A 16,487-nucleotide genomic window follows, 5' to 3' on the forward strand; every position below is an offset into this window, starting at 1 on the left:
TGAACTCTCTAAGTCATTACCCATTACATCTATGTACACATGTACTAATTAAATGACGAACATATCTATTAAGCGCTTATATTCTTTTGAAAGAGAAAAAAAAGCTATAATTTGAGCATGAATACAAGCCATAAAATAATAAATTCCGTTTTATTTTTTTATGATTTTTCTAAAAAAAGCCTTTGGCAAAATTTTATTTTCCCTCAACTCTTTTTACATAAAACAAAAAGCAAAGTATTATACAATTCGATGCCTTTATTTTTCTCTGATACTTTTAGTTTTAATATGTTTTTTTTAGTGGTATGTACATTTAATACCTATTTTTTCTTCTTTTTGTTTCACTTGCCTTTAGGTTATTTACTACTATATTTTTTGATGTCATGAATGGTGTTTGGTCAAAGCACCCATGCCTTTTTTTAAACATTTAAAAATAGGGAATGAACAAAACATAAAAAAAACATATTTATTTCATCATTTGTGCACTAATTAATTCCAAAGTAGTTTTTTCCCATGGCCCTTTACAAGCTCTTTTTGTTGTACATCAAATTAATAAGCCGTTAATTAAATTCTATAATTTACGAGCCATTCATTGAAGTAAAGCATAATGGTTATTATTTTAATAAATAGTTTAACGTGCAACACTTTGCCAATGAATTTTAATAAAACCATGCCCAATATGTTTTTTTTTGTGTGTAAACTCTTTGTTTCATTGGATAAACCAAATATACAAAATAATTTGTTAAAAGATGATGGAAGTTGATATGTAAAATAATATAAAACTTAACATATTTCGTAGTGCCTAACATTAAAAAAACTATAAAGAAATATCTAGAAAAATAAAAATGCTCAACTTATTTTTGTTCAATTATAAATAAAAACAACTCAATTTTTTAAATTTATTTTTTAGTCAGCTTAATGCTTTACATTCAAATTTGTGGCATGATTTGAAAAATATAAGTATGTTTATAATAGCTTAGAACCTTTATTTGATTTATGTGACTAAGTTTAGACACAATATGGCTTTACAAATAAAATAAATTAACTTCACATTCATTTATTCTAATATGATTTGTTGGAAATTTAAATTCAATTTGCAGAGCCTCCAAAAGATTAAATAAAAAAAATATTTATTAGAAATGGACTACTATTATTTGTGGAAGGATACAAACGTAAAATTAAGAAAATTTATATAATAATAATTCTTTTTTATTTATGTGTTGATGGACCATATTTCAAATTGAATGTACATTTATTTTACTTTCCACTTAATACACGGTTAATTTGTTTTTACAATTAATTCCAATGGAGTTGAAAAAAGACGGGGTAAACACAACAATTTTCAAACCCCCTATGCTCTTTTTTCTTTCATGATTGACTTAATTATCTCAATTTTCATGTCAAACTCATATTTTGGTTGTTATAAAATAATACAAAAACGAAAACGAAAAATTACAATGTAATTTGTCATTTATATGAGTGAGATAAATAATCAAGAGATGTCAAAAATATTGAGTAATTTACTGATATCATTACTCTTACGATTATTATTTGACTTCATTATGTCATATATTTAATGAAGGAAGGTAAGACAATTATGAGTTAATTACATATACAGGAAATTTAAGGTATTTTTGCTATCTAGAAATGCACGATTTTACAAAAAAATTAGTTCTTGATGTTATTTGTACATGCTTCAAAAACAAAATGTGTTTTTATTTTTTTATATTTTTGAAGAAAACTCTGCATGATCTAATAAGTTTGCCTTAATTGATATAATCAACTATATCAGTATTCGAAATATTCGGAAATTGACGAATAATGTTGAGAAAACTTTAAGCCTAAGCAAAACTTGGAATCGGAAATCTTGGGTTCGACTGTATATGTATTTATAAAACTTCATCATAGCTTAGAAAATCAAGCTTTTATAAATTTAAATTTTAAGCTATGTGATGTCATGTTTATACTTTCCTTATTTTAATTCTTGTGATGTCAAAAATCCTCATTTTTTGTTTTATAATGATTTTAAATTTTTAATGAGGGATAACTTAAAAAATAAGACATTGCTGATAAAATGAACACATGAAGTCATTGGTATAAAAAATGAACACATGAAGTCATTGGTATAAAAAATGAAGGTGGAAACATGAAGTCACAGGACATTAAACTTGAATTTAAAAATATCTTTCGTTTTGTAAAATGACTTAGTTGAATAGAGAGCTTACTTTAATGAGTTTATATTTTAAAATTTGAATTTTGGTGCTTTGAGCAGTTATTTAAGAATCATTCATTCCCAAATATGTAAATATATCTGGGAGTTTGGCTGGTAGAGAACCAGCCATGCTTTATATTGTATCCATTTCTGAGACAATTTGTATTTTCCTGAAAATTCCCCATATTATATATCTATATACACGAAAATTTTGAATTTTTACAAGATTTAAATAATATAAAATATTTTCTTTTAAATTTGTTTCGTACATAGCACAAGTGAACAACATTTTAACTAATTATACGTTTTGATTGTGATGTTGAGCTCCACATTGCTTTTACACCGATAAACATGAAAATGATTATTATTACCAAAATGTCTCACATTGTGGTCTACAAAATGTTTTTTGAAAAATATTTTTTCCAATACCTACATTATTTGGTGTCCTTTTTAGCTTTAAAATATCTAAATGAAAGAAAAAAAGCTTGGAATATGGTTTGTAGGTATATTTTTCCAAGTTTAATTGAAATTTTAAGTATTTTAGCATCTTTTTTTTAAATAGATATATTTATTAAGATAAGAAAACTTATTGATAATGTAAAATTTTGGTCTTTGTAGACTATTAAAACACTGATTTTTTTACTATTAACTTTACATTCTCTTTCTCGAAGTAAAAGTAATCTGAAACCCCTCATCGCAATTTTAGGGCAACAATTTGTTGACTAGTGTAATCATTTTGGCGGAGAATTTAATAAAAAAGTAACACCACAAGTGAAACCTATTTCTTCTCTTTTAGTGAAATAATAGCTTTTGGCCTTATAATAAAATACAGCATAAAATATAAGCCAAATTTAATAGTTATATTTGCATTTTATCTTATTGCTAATAATTTTATAAACACTCCACTTCTTTTTTCTCTCTCATATGGATATGAATAAATTATGAGTGCCTTAGGTCTTAAAATGTGGTATAATATATTTGTAAATGTATGGTTACTGTAGTTAAAGATGAAAAAAAAGAGTTTAATTTTTTTAAATGACTTTATAGGCACAACTACATTACCATACACAACATCAATTTATTTGGTAGGGAATTGACTTGTTTATGTGAACCTAAAAGGGACTTTCAATCAGTTATATTGCAAATGTATTTATATAATGATGAAGTCATTATATAAATACCAATAATGTGAAAAGAGGAAAAAACCAACTATTTTTAGTAGATATTGGATTGGATTGATATGTAGTGGTAGGAAAAAGCGAAGCTTCGCATTTTTGTATTGAATTTATATAAAAATAGCAAAATATTAACCCATTTATATAAAGTAATGAGTATCATTGCGGAGTACAAGATCCTTCAATATTTTTGTATGTTTAATTATTGGTCAAGACAAGAAATGAAAATATTGAGCAATAGGGTTAAATATATCATTTTTGGTATGTTAAAATAAACAAAAATAACCTGGTAACTCTGTCAATTAAAAGAATATTCGAATGAAGAGTAACTAAGCTGTCACAACGTTTAAAAAGCTCAGCTCCAAACAGCTATGAGATAAAGAAATACACACAACACCATTCCGTATCAGGCAAGGACAAAAGCTTGAATTAATCTTTAATTATACTCTGAGTCTAACTATAGAACTTATACTAATATATATAACTTGCCAGCATAGCCTTTTTTTAACTACACTCATAAAAACATCAACAATTTATATCCCCAACATATCCTCAGTCTTGTTATTCTACATCTTTCATGAGCACTAAATACTAAGATATTTTTTTCTCACAAATTAATGAATAATGGCAACTCCTTTAGAAAAAAAACAAAAATTGCAAGCTAAAAAATGCTTAAGATTTACAGCCCTATGGAGTGACATATAACTTTAAAACAAAGTAATGAAACAATACAATCTATATTTAACAATTTGAATTCTGCTAAGGGAGGAAAAAGTTGCAAACGTCATGAGAGGTACATAATGTAGTAGTCCTAGAAAAATAAGTGGGAAGAATTTGCATGAGTTATAAATATTCCAGTTTACAGTTGAAATGTGTATTTTATCCTATGAATTAATTGAAGTGTTAAAATGTTTACATATACGTACATTATCAGTGCTAGGGGCGTCTAAATTTGTTTTGAGTATATTGAATATTACTGCATCCTAACTATACAACCACCATAAATTCACCCCTTTAACTCATTTAACAATTTGAATTCTGCTAAGGGAGGAAAAAGTTGCAAACGTCATGAGACTTTTTTCACTTTTGCATACAAGAAATGACCAAAAAATAATAAATTTTTTTACATCAACTGTGGTATCAAAAAATGTAATATCTTACAAAAGTGAATGTATGGGAACTATTTTTCCTAAAAAAAGATGAGATCAGTATTTGAATACCATTAATCTATCAATAAATATATTCAAATATAAGTTAACAGAATAATTGCTGAAGTATAGAATTTTTGAAATAAAATATTAAGTAGGGAACACTAGGTATTAACTTCTTTTTAAACAACTTTTGCAAAAGAATAAACTATAGAGGATAGGACTACATTTGAGATAAGTAGAAACTAATTGGTATTCATTATATTTGGTATAGGAGATCAGTATATAGAAAGGATCCTATGATTGTAATATGGATTTTGCATAATAAAAAAATTTATAAATTTATATTAGTTACATATATATTCCAAGTTAAAATTAGTTTAATTTAAAATTACACTATGCTTTAAATAAGATACCTGAGGTATAGTAAAAAAAAAGTTATTTTTTTATAACATATATAAATCTATTTTTCATTTTGCAAATCCAATTTTGTGTCAGTGCACCTAAACTTAATTTATTAAACACTGTCAAAAATAAAATAGTGTTGAAAAAAAGAAAGTTTTAGAACATCATTACTGGTATTTTTTTAGTAATTTCAATCAAATTACGTCACAGCCCACAACTTAATTTTTAGCGTAAATTAATTTTTTTTTATTAGTATATTAAGTTCAATTGAATTGAGAGATATATAATAAGATTATTTTTTACATACACATTTTTTTTCAACATTACAAAACAATATAAGAAAGATATACTTTCTGATTTATTGTAAACTTTATTGATACAATAAAAATAAAGGTGTCTAACCAAGAGTCAGACGGAGTTTAAAGTAATACCTACTTAAAAGATTTTTCAAAGATTTAATGAAGTATTTTAGGAGGTATAGAAAAGCTAAAATTTGGAACAAAAAACTACGTTTTTATGTATTTTCTAATGAGCTCTGTTTTAAGAAAAATATCTTCAAAACTCATTTACTTTGGGGACAATATAGTACCTTACAGTTCTGAAAGCAGAAAGATAAGTTAGATAAAATACTTTAGATTTGCTTTTTTATAGACGAAAGACTATACAAAAGTCCTCAAACTAAAGTTGTTGAAATATATTGTTGACGTGTAGATATAGATAGGCTATTACAATTAAGATTCAGTGCTTTTAAAATATTTTAAGTTTTGCTAACATATTGGATCTTTGTCAAGTTTAAAAATACTTTTATAGTTCTAAAAAATGTGTACCCATATTTGACCAGAATATAAAACCTTTAGAGTTACTTTATTCGGAGTTTAATGGATAAATGATGTAGACACAAATGAGACCTGTGATCCACAATTCTATTTTCAGTCCATGTGTTTAATGGCACGCACAATTTGATTCAGCAATTGTAAGATAACTTGAATCTGAGGAAATATGTACAACCCCAAATATTTTCAAATTGGTATTTCCACAAGATAATCATTAAGTTGGTAGAAGACAGAATCCCTTTCAGATTGGAATCTAAAACACTGTTTTTATATTTGATGTCCATGGCTTATAAAAACCTAAATAATTTTTTTTTAAAAAAAATAATATTCAAAGTAACCTCCCTTTGACTGGATCAAAAAGAGAATGGAGCGTTTTAGTCCCATGGACTACAAAACTGATCACAGGATTATATGATTTATTTTTTGGGGGCATAAATGACTTTGATAAAGTATGGTGACTTCATCTTTGCACACAAGTAATCAGAAAAGATGACTATACTTGGTAATTGAAATTGTGTGTATTTTGGGCATGCTTAAAAATGAAGCTGAAAATCAACAAGGTAAGCCTGACAATTGGAGTAATGTTTTGGAGAAAATAAGATAAGTGTCATGACTCTTCATTGGATCTGCTGCAAACAACTGTAACACGACGGGCGGGGGGTAGTGGAAAAGGAAGTAAACAAGGATTTTTGCAAGAATTTTTCGGATAACGATACTCAATGCAACTTTAATTTTGCAACAAATCATCAATGTCACTCTACTTATTTTATGAACACACCCTCATTTTCAATTAGGTTTTGAATATAATAGAATGTAGTAGGAAAGGAAGTTCACAACTCAGGATATAAATAATAATGACAGTTACTAAGGACAAGATAATTAATGCTTCAGATTACAAACTAAAAAAAACGGACCAGCTAAAAAATAAACACGATTAACATCACAACTAATACTCATGGCTCTGATTTTATAAAGCTTTTATTTCAAATTCAACACGGAACCGATGGGAAAATATTCACGACTCACTGGCCTGATATCAAAGTATATACAGCCTTGAAAAATGTATGTTATTTCTAGCTTTTAACACATTTTAATTAATTTATTCTGATACATTAAAATACATATATTATTGAATACCACTGTTGAAGAATTCTTGGAAATAAAAAGCAAATAAGGAAATTGTCACACGGTATTATTACTCCATAATGTAGGTATATATTTGTATTTTTCTGAGACTGACAATCTTTCTTGTCACTGTCAAGTGAAATAAGTAAAAGGGAAGGTAAGTATCTATGTACACGTTAATGTAAGTTATATGACTATATATAAATATATTATGTGTGCATACATATACAAAGTATTATAGAAAAAAAATATTATTCTTGGCAATTGATAAGGCATTATATATCAAAACCAATCTTGCCAAATAAAATATAAAGAACTTCTTCTTTATGTATATTGTATTTATTTATGTACATAAATATAATGGTATAACAGCAACACAAGGGAAGTATTGATTTCTGTTTCTTTCTTTAACTCCTCATTTTAAAAAAACAATTTTTTCTTTCCTTTCCGAATAATTACATTTTCATTAATTTGAATAGCATTAAGTATTTATATGTAAGTAAAATTGTGAAAAGAATTTGCAAAAATAAATGGAGAGACTAAAAAGAATTATTATACTCAATTTTTTCCTTAATTGTTCTTAGTAGTATTTTGTCATCGATATACTAGAAGACCAAAGTTTGACTTTTTGTCGGTCAACACTTCATTTTTGAGTGTGCACTTAATACTTTAAAACTATTTAACTACTAAATATAAAAAACAACAAGTGGTAATGAATGTGTGTAACTAAAACTTAACGCGTCATATTAATATAGAAACTGAAAGAGTAGTGCATATAACCAAACCGTACAAAAGAAATTCGTATTTTCAGATAAAAAGTTGTTTAGAACCAGATTTTTTTACTTGCAGTAAATAAAAAACCACGTTTTTTGTATATTTAGGTAAATAAGTAATTTTGTAACTCTCTATTATGAGGCAACCCATTCTTTAATTTGATTCTGTTTAGGACAGATCATTGATAATTTTTAGAATATTTATTAGCGATAATGTTTTTGGCGGGGCACTCATAAAATGTATCCGTATTGATTGAAATAAAATATGAAATAAATGTTAAAAATACCAATATTGGTGCCAGCTTATGATTTGTAACTATAAAAAAAAAAACTTTATAGTAATTCAAGAAATGAATTACTATGAAGTTGATAGCAAAAAAAAGTGGGGCAATTGAGTAAGTGCTGTTTTTTGTTTTTGCTAATTGAAGCAAGCATACCCCTCTGAATTTTATAACATATGTATCTAAGTCCTAGATTCCCCCAAAAAAAAAAAAAAAAAAAAAAAATCAACATCGAAATCGCAAGAAAATAAAAATAGTTTACAAAATATCAATACCATTTTACGCTCACTTTGAATCAGTTATATTTCATATTCTTCTTTACATTAAATAATATATGCTGATAAGTGTAGATAAATCATTTTTTTATGCCTTTTAAACCTATATTTTTGTCGTTGATGAACATTCCCCTCTGCAAGTTTCGTTATTAAGGCTAAAGGAGGCTGTCGATTCAAACATGTTCCATCTTTCTTTCTATTTTATCATTAATCCGCACATAAAATCAGACAGAACAATAACAGGCTCTGAACGAGTTGAAAACGAATAAATGAGTAGTAAACTACGTCTATTAACACATTATATAGACAAGGCTTGTAGATAACATTAATATAATCAACCAAAAGTAGTCAATTATTAATGCATTTATAAAATCCCAAGATTTTGAAATTTTGATAAAAATCATCCCTAATGTAACGTCAAGATCCCAATATCTTGGGATAATTCCCAAAAGTGACATCTCTGATACTAAGTGTTATAAAAAAATATAATGAAATAATACAAAATTGTTATCCATGATAATTTTGACTATAAGTGTATTTGCATGATATCCGGATTTGACTGTATTTATTTTATTAAATCAAAGTTTACAAGCCTTTTTGTCTGTTTGTCGATGCTTAATAACAATGAATAATTCCAGGTACTCCTTTTAGTACTACAAAACTGTTAATATTATAAAAAAATACGACATTCTATAAATTTCGAGATATTAGTAGAGGTGACACTCGAGACTTGCGTTTGACTTGAACTCGAAAGCTACTCCATACTAAACTTAAGAAAAGCCTTAACACAATGGAGTATGGATCTTACATTGCAAATATGGATTTGAAATAAACTCCCAAAAAATCTGAGAGCTCGAACTAAACTCAATAAAAATATTTAAAGACTTTGACTCGCAGTGTAAGGACTTACTCTCACCTCTGACATTTAGTTGAAATTTTGTCAGGAAGTAGATTATTATTATTATTATTTTTTGTTATTTTTATGCATAATTGTATTATTACCAAGATATAAACAGTTCCTTCTAAAATGACCGAGGAACTGTGGTCCTGTAAGGTCTAGAGGATTTATAGACTTGTTGGAAGCACACACAAAAAAAGAAGGTTATTATTATTTTTTTTTTTCAATGTTGACAATGTTATAGGTTATACTTTAAACAGTATGGACAATTATATATAATTTTAAATATATCACTATATAAGACTATTTTTTATAGTTTCTTATTTAATCCACGAAAGCATAATTAATTACTTAGAAATCCTTGGATTTCTAAGGCTATTATTGTAATTTATTTAATTGTTTATAGATTACTTGTTTGGAATATCAATGTTGTTGGAGCCACAAAATACTTTATTATACTTATGCACCATTAGAGTAATTCAATCCCTATTTTTTTCAATATTTTTTTCGATTTTATACGTGTACGGAACAAAATATTATAAGGGTAAAAATTTATATACGTATGAATAATTACGCCAAAACTTTATGACAAATCAGAGTTTTTATAAAGGACTGCTTCTTCATTCTAACATTTATTCATAAATTAAATGAAACAAATATCATAACCACAAATTGTAGAAATCAATAAAATTAATTATTAAAAAAAAATAGAAACCAAAAATACCACAATTTTATAAGAACAAAAATAACAAAGAAAAAATTGACATAATAAAATATAAGTATCAACACTGCCTCTGATAAGTAAGTTCCTTTAAAACTTAACTCCTTTTCGTTTTGAACATTTAGATGGAGTAAATTAATCATTTGAAACATTACTATTAAAGTTTAAAACGCCCATTCTTGTTGCTAGTGACTTATGAGAACTTGTAGAGATTAGTGATTGAAAACGCCATTTCTGTTCATATATATCGTCAACTGGAGCCTCATTAATCCATGTAGCCTTCCCTAGTTTGAAGTTTTGCTTTTATATGAGTCCATTTTATAATTGCAAATATATTTCGGCAAATTTTGTTTGTTGGTTTTTTGAGCATTTTCAGAGCATAATCCAATGTTGAAAATTAGCATAATGGCTGAGGCACTCCAGGTACATTTTCCACTTTTTAAAATAAAGAGCCTCAAACGCTTTGGCAATGACAGGTTTTTTTTTATAGATTAAAACTTAAATATACTTTTAGGTACAAGACCTAGCCCTACCTTGGATATGATGTAAGCAACCTTTTAATATATCTTCGATATTTCACAGTCCAAACCAGGTCCCCTTCGTATATGGTTTTTCATTTCTAACTCATTTTTCATCGCAAGATTCATTAGTTGTGCCAATTTATTTATATCAACCTTCCTTTTTACTTTTTTGCTACTCAAAAGATTGGGTATTTGGTCAAAAGTATATATGTTAGCAAGGACTTTGTTTTGTACTAAATGAATGTTTTTGGCTAATACCTTTAGTTTTTTATTCTTCAAAAGACAATATGTTGGTAGTGGAACTTTATGCATCCAAAAACTTATGACGAATAATCAAATTAATTATTAATTTATGACACCTATGATTTAATTGCGAATATATGTAGATTTTTAAAATTTTATAGACTACAAATTTTGAATTATTTGTAAAATCATTAAAATATGATTTTGATAAAATAAGTACGACTTATTTGTTACAGTATATAGAATATCCCTCTTACAAAATTACTCAGTCATATCTCTATTAATTTTATATGATATAAGATTTTTTTACCATGAAGAAACCTTCAAAATAGCATTATATTTTTTTTGCAAATCAAGAATCTATGCTTTAGATTAATGTTTTCCTCAATTTTTAATGCTTAAAATATTAATATGTTACATAATTTATAGAGATTTTCTTCTTTTATAATGCTTAAGAAATTCTTTCAGAGTGTACATATATTCATTTGTAAGTTGGTTTTCCTTATATGTGCCAGCCTGGTCCTTCTCTAAGCTACTTATATTTTCAATCATTCCATTATTTTTAATGCATCTTTTTAACTTAATAGGTCTTTTTATATGGAAACAGTAAGTATTGGTAATGCATAGTTAAATTTGCTGTACTACATATTTGGATTGTGAAGAGTATCAAGGATGTGTTAGGGGTTTGCAAATTAAAAAAAAGTTATAACTTTTTGTAAAACTTATTTTTTATTTAGTTATTTACTTCAAATTCAAATTATTTGTATATTATTAATTAATTTTTGAGATACATATGTAAAAACTAATTACAGAAAACACAATTAAATATTTAACTATCCATACATTAATTAGAAAATATGGAAAATCATAACATACTTTATAGAGGCATTAAAACATTTTATGATCTATACAATATACATAGTTATTCATAAGTGCGTTTATACAAAAACCTTACTAATTAATCAAAGTGTTTTATTAGTAAAAAAACTCCAACTATCAATCATTTATCATCATTTCAACACCTTTTGTTTTTTTTGAAATAATTATTAATATATGGATCTAATTAATCGTATTTATAAATAGTTTAATTGGAAAATAATTTTGTAAATATGCAAATTAAAAAATACAAACAAAGTGGTTAAATGCGTTTGTGAGTTTGGTGATATTTTCTTAAATACGACAAAACTTTTCCCTGCAATATACTGATATGTTATTAAATTATTATTGGAGATGTAAAAATAGTCAAAAAAAACATGTTAGTATTTTGAAAAATAATAGTTATATCATTGATTATTTTTTCCTATTTGAACATTAAAACGGATCATTGATCAAAGAACACAACAGTGCCCTCTGTCATCAGATTTGACATCTCTCAAAGTTATCATTATAAATCAGACACTATACTTCTTAATGCCATCTTTAAAACATAACCTGTCGCATTTCCCCCCTCAATGTTGTAATGGAGTAGTGAGAACTACTACTCATAGATATAAAAGTCTAAAGATTTCACATTGATGAGGCCAAAATATTACGAAAAAAATATCTTAATCATATTCTGTGTAAACGTATTATGAAAACCATTTAGATCTTGAATTCGATTTTTCTAGCATATTCCTTTAGGGAAATACATGTAAAAAAAAATTTATCAAATCATCGTCCTTTTTGAGCTTGCTTTATAGATATTGGTAGAGTTGTATAAAATAGGACCAGACAGTATGTAAAAATACTAGGGACAAAAAAAACCTATCAATTTGACGAATGTTTGAGAGAATAGCAGACTAGCTGTCATGACGTTTTATTAGATTAGCTGTGACCAGCTACGAAATAAATGAAATCAACACAAATCCCATTTTGTATCTTACAACGACATAGACATGAATTACTCCACTGCCAATTCTCAATTTTACTCTCAGTTCAACAGGGAGCCTAACAAATAATCATCATTACTCCCCGTCATTCATGAGCAAACACACATTCCTGGTTCAACCGAATAATTAGAAGTTATCTCGTCAAGAATGCATTTAGAATGATCCAACACGGACTAACAATTATAATTCTCCAATAAATCATCAGTTTATGAGCACACGCTCTTGTATTTCCTTTATATTTGGTTGTTCTCTCGTCAAGAATTAAATAATAATGATAAGTAGAAATGTGAAAATTTTCTAAATCCTCGTGAGTTTAAGTCAAAAAGAAAAGTACATGTTGGAAACTTTAATAGTCTACATATCTCCTGACAGAAATCGTCAGAGTTGTATAAAATATGAACTGACATTACGTAAAAATAAAAGAAACTAAAAATGAATGCAGTAACCCAGACAATTTGAAGAATGCTTGGGAGAAGAGTAGCTTAGCTCTTATGTCATTTTATAAGATAAGCTGCAAGCATCCATGAGAGTTAGAAAAACTCAAGTCCCCTTTGTATATAGCCAGACCATATAGACAGGAGTTACTCCGATATCAATCCTCTAAGTCTCACAAGGTCTTACATTAAGAACACATCTATAACTCTTTACTACTACTCCCTGTCATAAACGAGTGATTAATTTCTACTGTAATATTAATGTTTAATGACAGCAGTTTTAGAAAATAAACAACACTTTTTAGATTAGTAACAGGGAAAAATATAACAAGGCGTTACAATCATATTTTAATAAGTCTAGAGTATAATATATTTAAATTATATTTTTTTAAATATACGAGTACATTTTTATAATATGTAATTAATAAACTCCTAGTTGTTTCAAAGACACATTCGTACATACTGTTTGTTATTTTCCTTTTGTGTGGACTATTTTAATTTTAAGATTCATTGTATTTACACACTCATAAACAGTATTTCACTACATACAATAAAGCAATATACGCATAAATTCCTTGTAGAATATTGTTTCAATGTCTCATCTTCTTTTCTTGTTCCACATATTTACATCTCGGTGGTCTTTTTTCATCTCTCTTTCTTCTCATGAGAGCGATTGACTCATCCATTATATTTTTCTTTCTTGAATTCAACACCTACTTGTTGTGGGTATGTAGTTACTAAAATAAGAATAAGGAATCGAGGATATAGAACCAGAAAAATAAATTATCACTCTTTTACAAATAATATATTATTTTTTATGACTCTTGCCCTCTCTCAAGGTCTTTCTAAATTAATAATAATTTTTCATAAGAATGATAAACTTAAACCCTCAAAAGATTATTTTCTATGGCGATTCCAATGTGTCTTGACAACCATTTGTAAAGATACTCGAAGGAAAAAGTATCACGTAATTTTAAACGGTTATTTTATTTTGTACTTGGACAAACAACTACTCTACAATGAAGCATATTACAAATAATTGAGATAAAACATATACAAATATATTATATTCGAGATACGTAAAAATAAATTAAAATTATTGTTAAGGAATATCAAGACAGTTGTAATAGTCTTTTATTTCGGTTTTTACTCGGATCTGATTTGATCAGGCTGCAAATATATATATCACAACGTACTAATAAAGCAATTTTACTATTGTTTGAATACATTTAAAAAAATACCTTTCAATAGTTTTTTCCTAAATTGTATTTGAATGCTACTTGTCAAATGTTGTGACTGTCCTCAAAGTAAGAGACAACGACAACATACAAAAAATTAAGATTGAAATATAAATTAGACTAAATAATTTTATACCAGAAGATTACAGCTAGACTTATTAAGTTCAATGATGTGCATTCAATCTATATTTTTTCCAATTATAGATCAGTATAATATGTTGATTGAATAACTTCACTTTCTAGACTATCTTGTGGGACATGTACTGGCAAACGAACATAATTGCTGTGAAGTATAAATTTACCAAATATTACGGAAAAATACACAATTGGAGAAAAAATACAACACATATTTTAGCTGACCGCTTTATACAGTTTTTTATCCTCAGTCAATGAGTTTGGAATTTTGATAAAAATATATTAACTGATTGGGAGAGAGTCAATAATTAAAATTACATATGTTACAGTAATAACAATGAATACTTGACTATATTATTTAAAAAATTATATAAAAAACTACTTGTTTAAAAAATTACTTGTTGTAAGTAACTCTCTCTCCTTGAAAAAAAAAAACAACAACTCAAGTATAATTCAACTAATAAAGAAATATAATAATTCAACCAATTTAAGAATTATTAATCCAATTTAAAATCTTTATGAAAAAATGATACCGCAGATATCACAATTTTTAATAATCATTTTGCATAAAACTTGTACCGAGCTCTTATTTTTACAGCATTAATAATTAATTATAAAATTATGGTTAATTTTTTTACAAAAATATATCCAACTTCTACTGAAGAAAAGTTATAGAATTGAAATGCCATATAAAATGTGGTGTGTGGTCTCTTTTGTTGTCCGACGACAATAATAAATTCTTCTTCTTTCCTTTTTAATTTATTTCCCCATAATTTCAAGCGTCTTAAAAATTTTACATTGGAGTTTTAGTCCACACCGGTAAGACCATGAAGAGTGTAAAGGTCAGTAACGCCATTTCGTTTGGAGACATAAATCTTTTGATCATTGGGAACAAGCATAAGAATGGTAGACCAACCAAATTGAATTCAAATGAGGTCAGTAAGATCTTTAATTAGAACTTGGCTATAAAGTTTACCAAATATGCAAAGAATAGTTGAGTGTTTCGATCCACAGTTGGTAAGGCCGTAAAATCGACTGGTTGAAAGTCACTCAAAAGAATTGAGAGTCCCTCTTTTTACAACAACAGCAGAAACTTCGTAAAAATACAATAAAATTTCAATAATTTTGAATTTTCTTCTATATGTACTATTTAAAAAATGAAAGCTGAGATTCTTCTCTGTCAGTTAAATGACTCAAACTTTTTAATTCATTTTTCCAAATATATAAAAGAAGCAATTAAAAATGGTTCCATAATTTTTATCATCCTGGTGTTTATATTTTTTTAACCTAATCAACTCCGATTAAAAAACAATTACTTCTAACACAACTCTTATTAGATAATAATAATAATTTTAGAAAAGAGAAAAATCCAGATAAGATTAACTTTTTAAATGACAAATGGATTTTTTTTATTGGAATTTGTCTCTTAGTAAAAGAAAAAAAAAGAAAAATGCTATAATAATCTTATTTTCATCATTTATAAAAAATTTAGCAATCTTTAAATTCCATATCATGTGTAATATAATGTAGAAAAATACCATAAAATTGCCCTTTTAAAATAATTTCAATTGAATAAGTCACGATATTGCAGAAAGTGAAATAAAGTGGAGCATGCACTGTTATGTACTAGTACCTACTTACATAATTAATATGTTTTTCTATGAATATTTTTGTTAATAATTATGTAGAAGTATACATATAGAAGCTTTGCAATATGAACCAACCTTAAAAGTGAAATATTCAAAAATTCATAACAATGAGTTTATAAATGTGTTACTTACATGTTTGAAATGCATTTAAACCTTTTGCAGATCTGTAGAAGAAGTATATGTTATTGAAGGTAATATTAAATAGACAAGTGTTTTGCACTTGAACATAAATGATTCATGTAGGCTTAATACAGTACTTCTCAAACTTCTAGGCTTCAAACTTTATCGAGGAGATAGATATTAAGCATATGTACATTATTCTAACAGAAAATAATTACAATCTTTTCGTCCCTTGGAGTTGTTTTACAAACAGTGTTAATTTTGTTAGACAAGATTTGACAAAATCAATTTGTCAACAAATTTTTTAATAATCAAGACATAACGAAATGTGATAAGACAAAGAAGAAATTAAAGGTGATAACACGAAGACTAAATGAAGAAAAACGAAATTTAACTACACAATGACTAAACGAAACATGACAGATCGAAGATGAGA

General features: G+C 26.8%; 1 long non-coding RNA gene across 1 annotated transcript; it reads right to left on the bottom strand.

Moving 5' to 3' along the window:
- Positions 1–14,794: 14,794 nt before the first annotated feature.
- On the bottom strand, positions 14,795–16,256 carry LOC139906220 (uncharacterized). The gene is made up of 2 exons (XR_011781581.1): positions 16,064–16,256; positions 14,795–16,006 (listed from the first exon to the last, which is right to left on the bottom strand). It is a non-coding gene; the product is annotated as an uncharacterized lncRNA (long non-coding RNA).
- Between the last annotated feature and the right edge of the window lie 231 nt (positions 16,257–16,487).

Source organism: Lepeophtheirus salmonis, chromosome 8 (assembly GCF_016086655.4).
Source record: "Lepeophtheirus salmonis chromosome 8, UVic_Lsal_1.4, whole genome shotgun sequence".
NCBI lineage: Eukaryota > Metazoa > Arthropoda > Copepoda > Siphonostomatoida > Caligidae > Lepeophtheirus > Lepeophtheirus salmonis.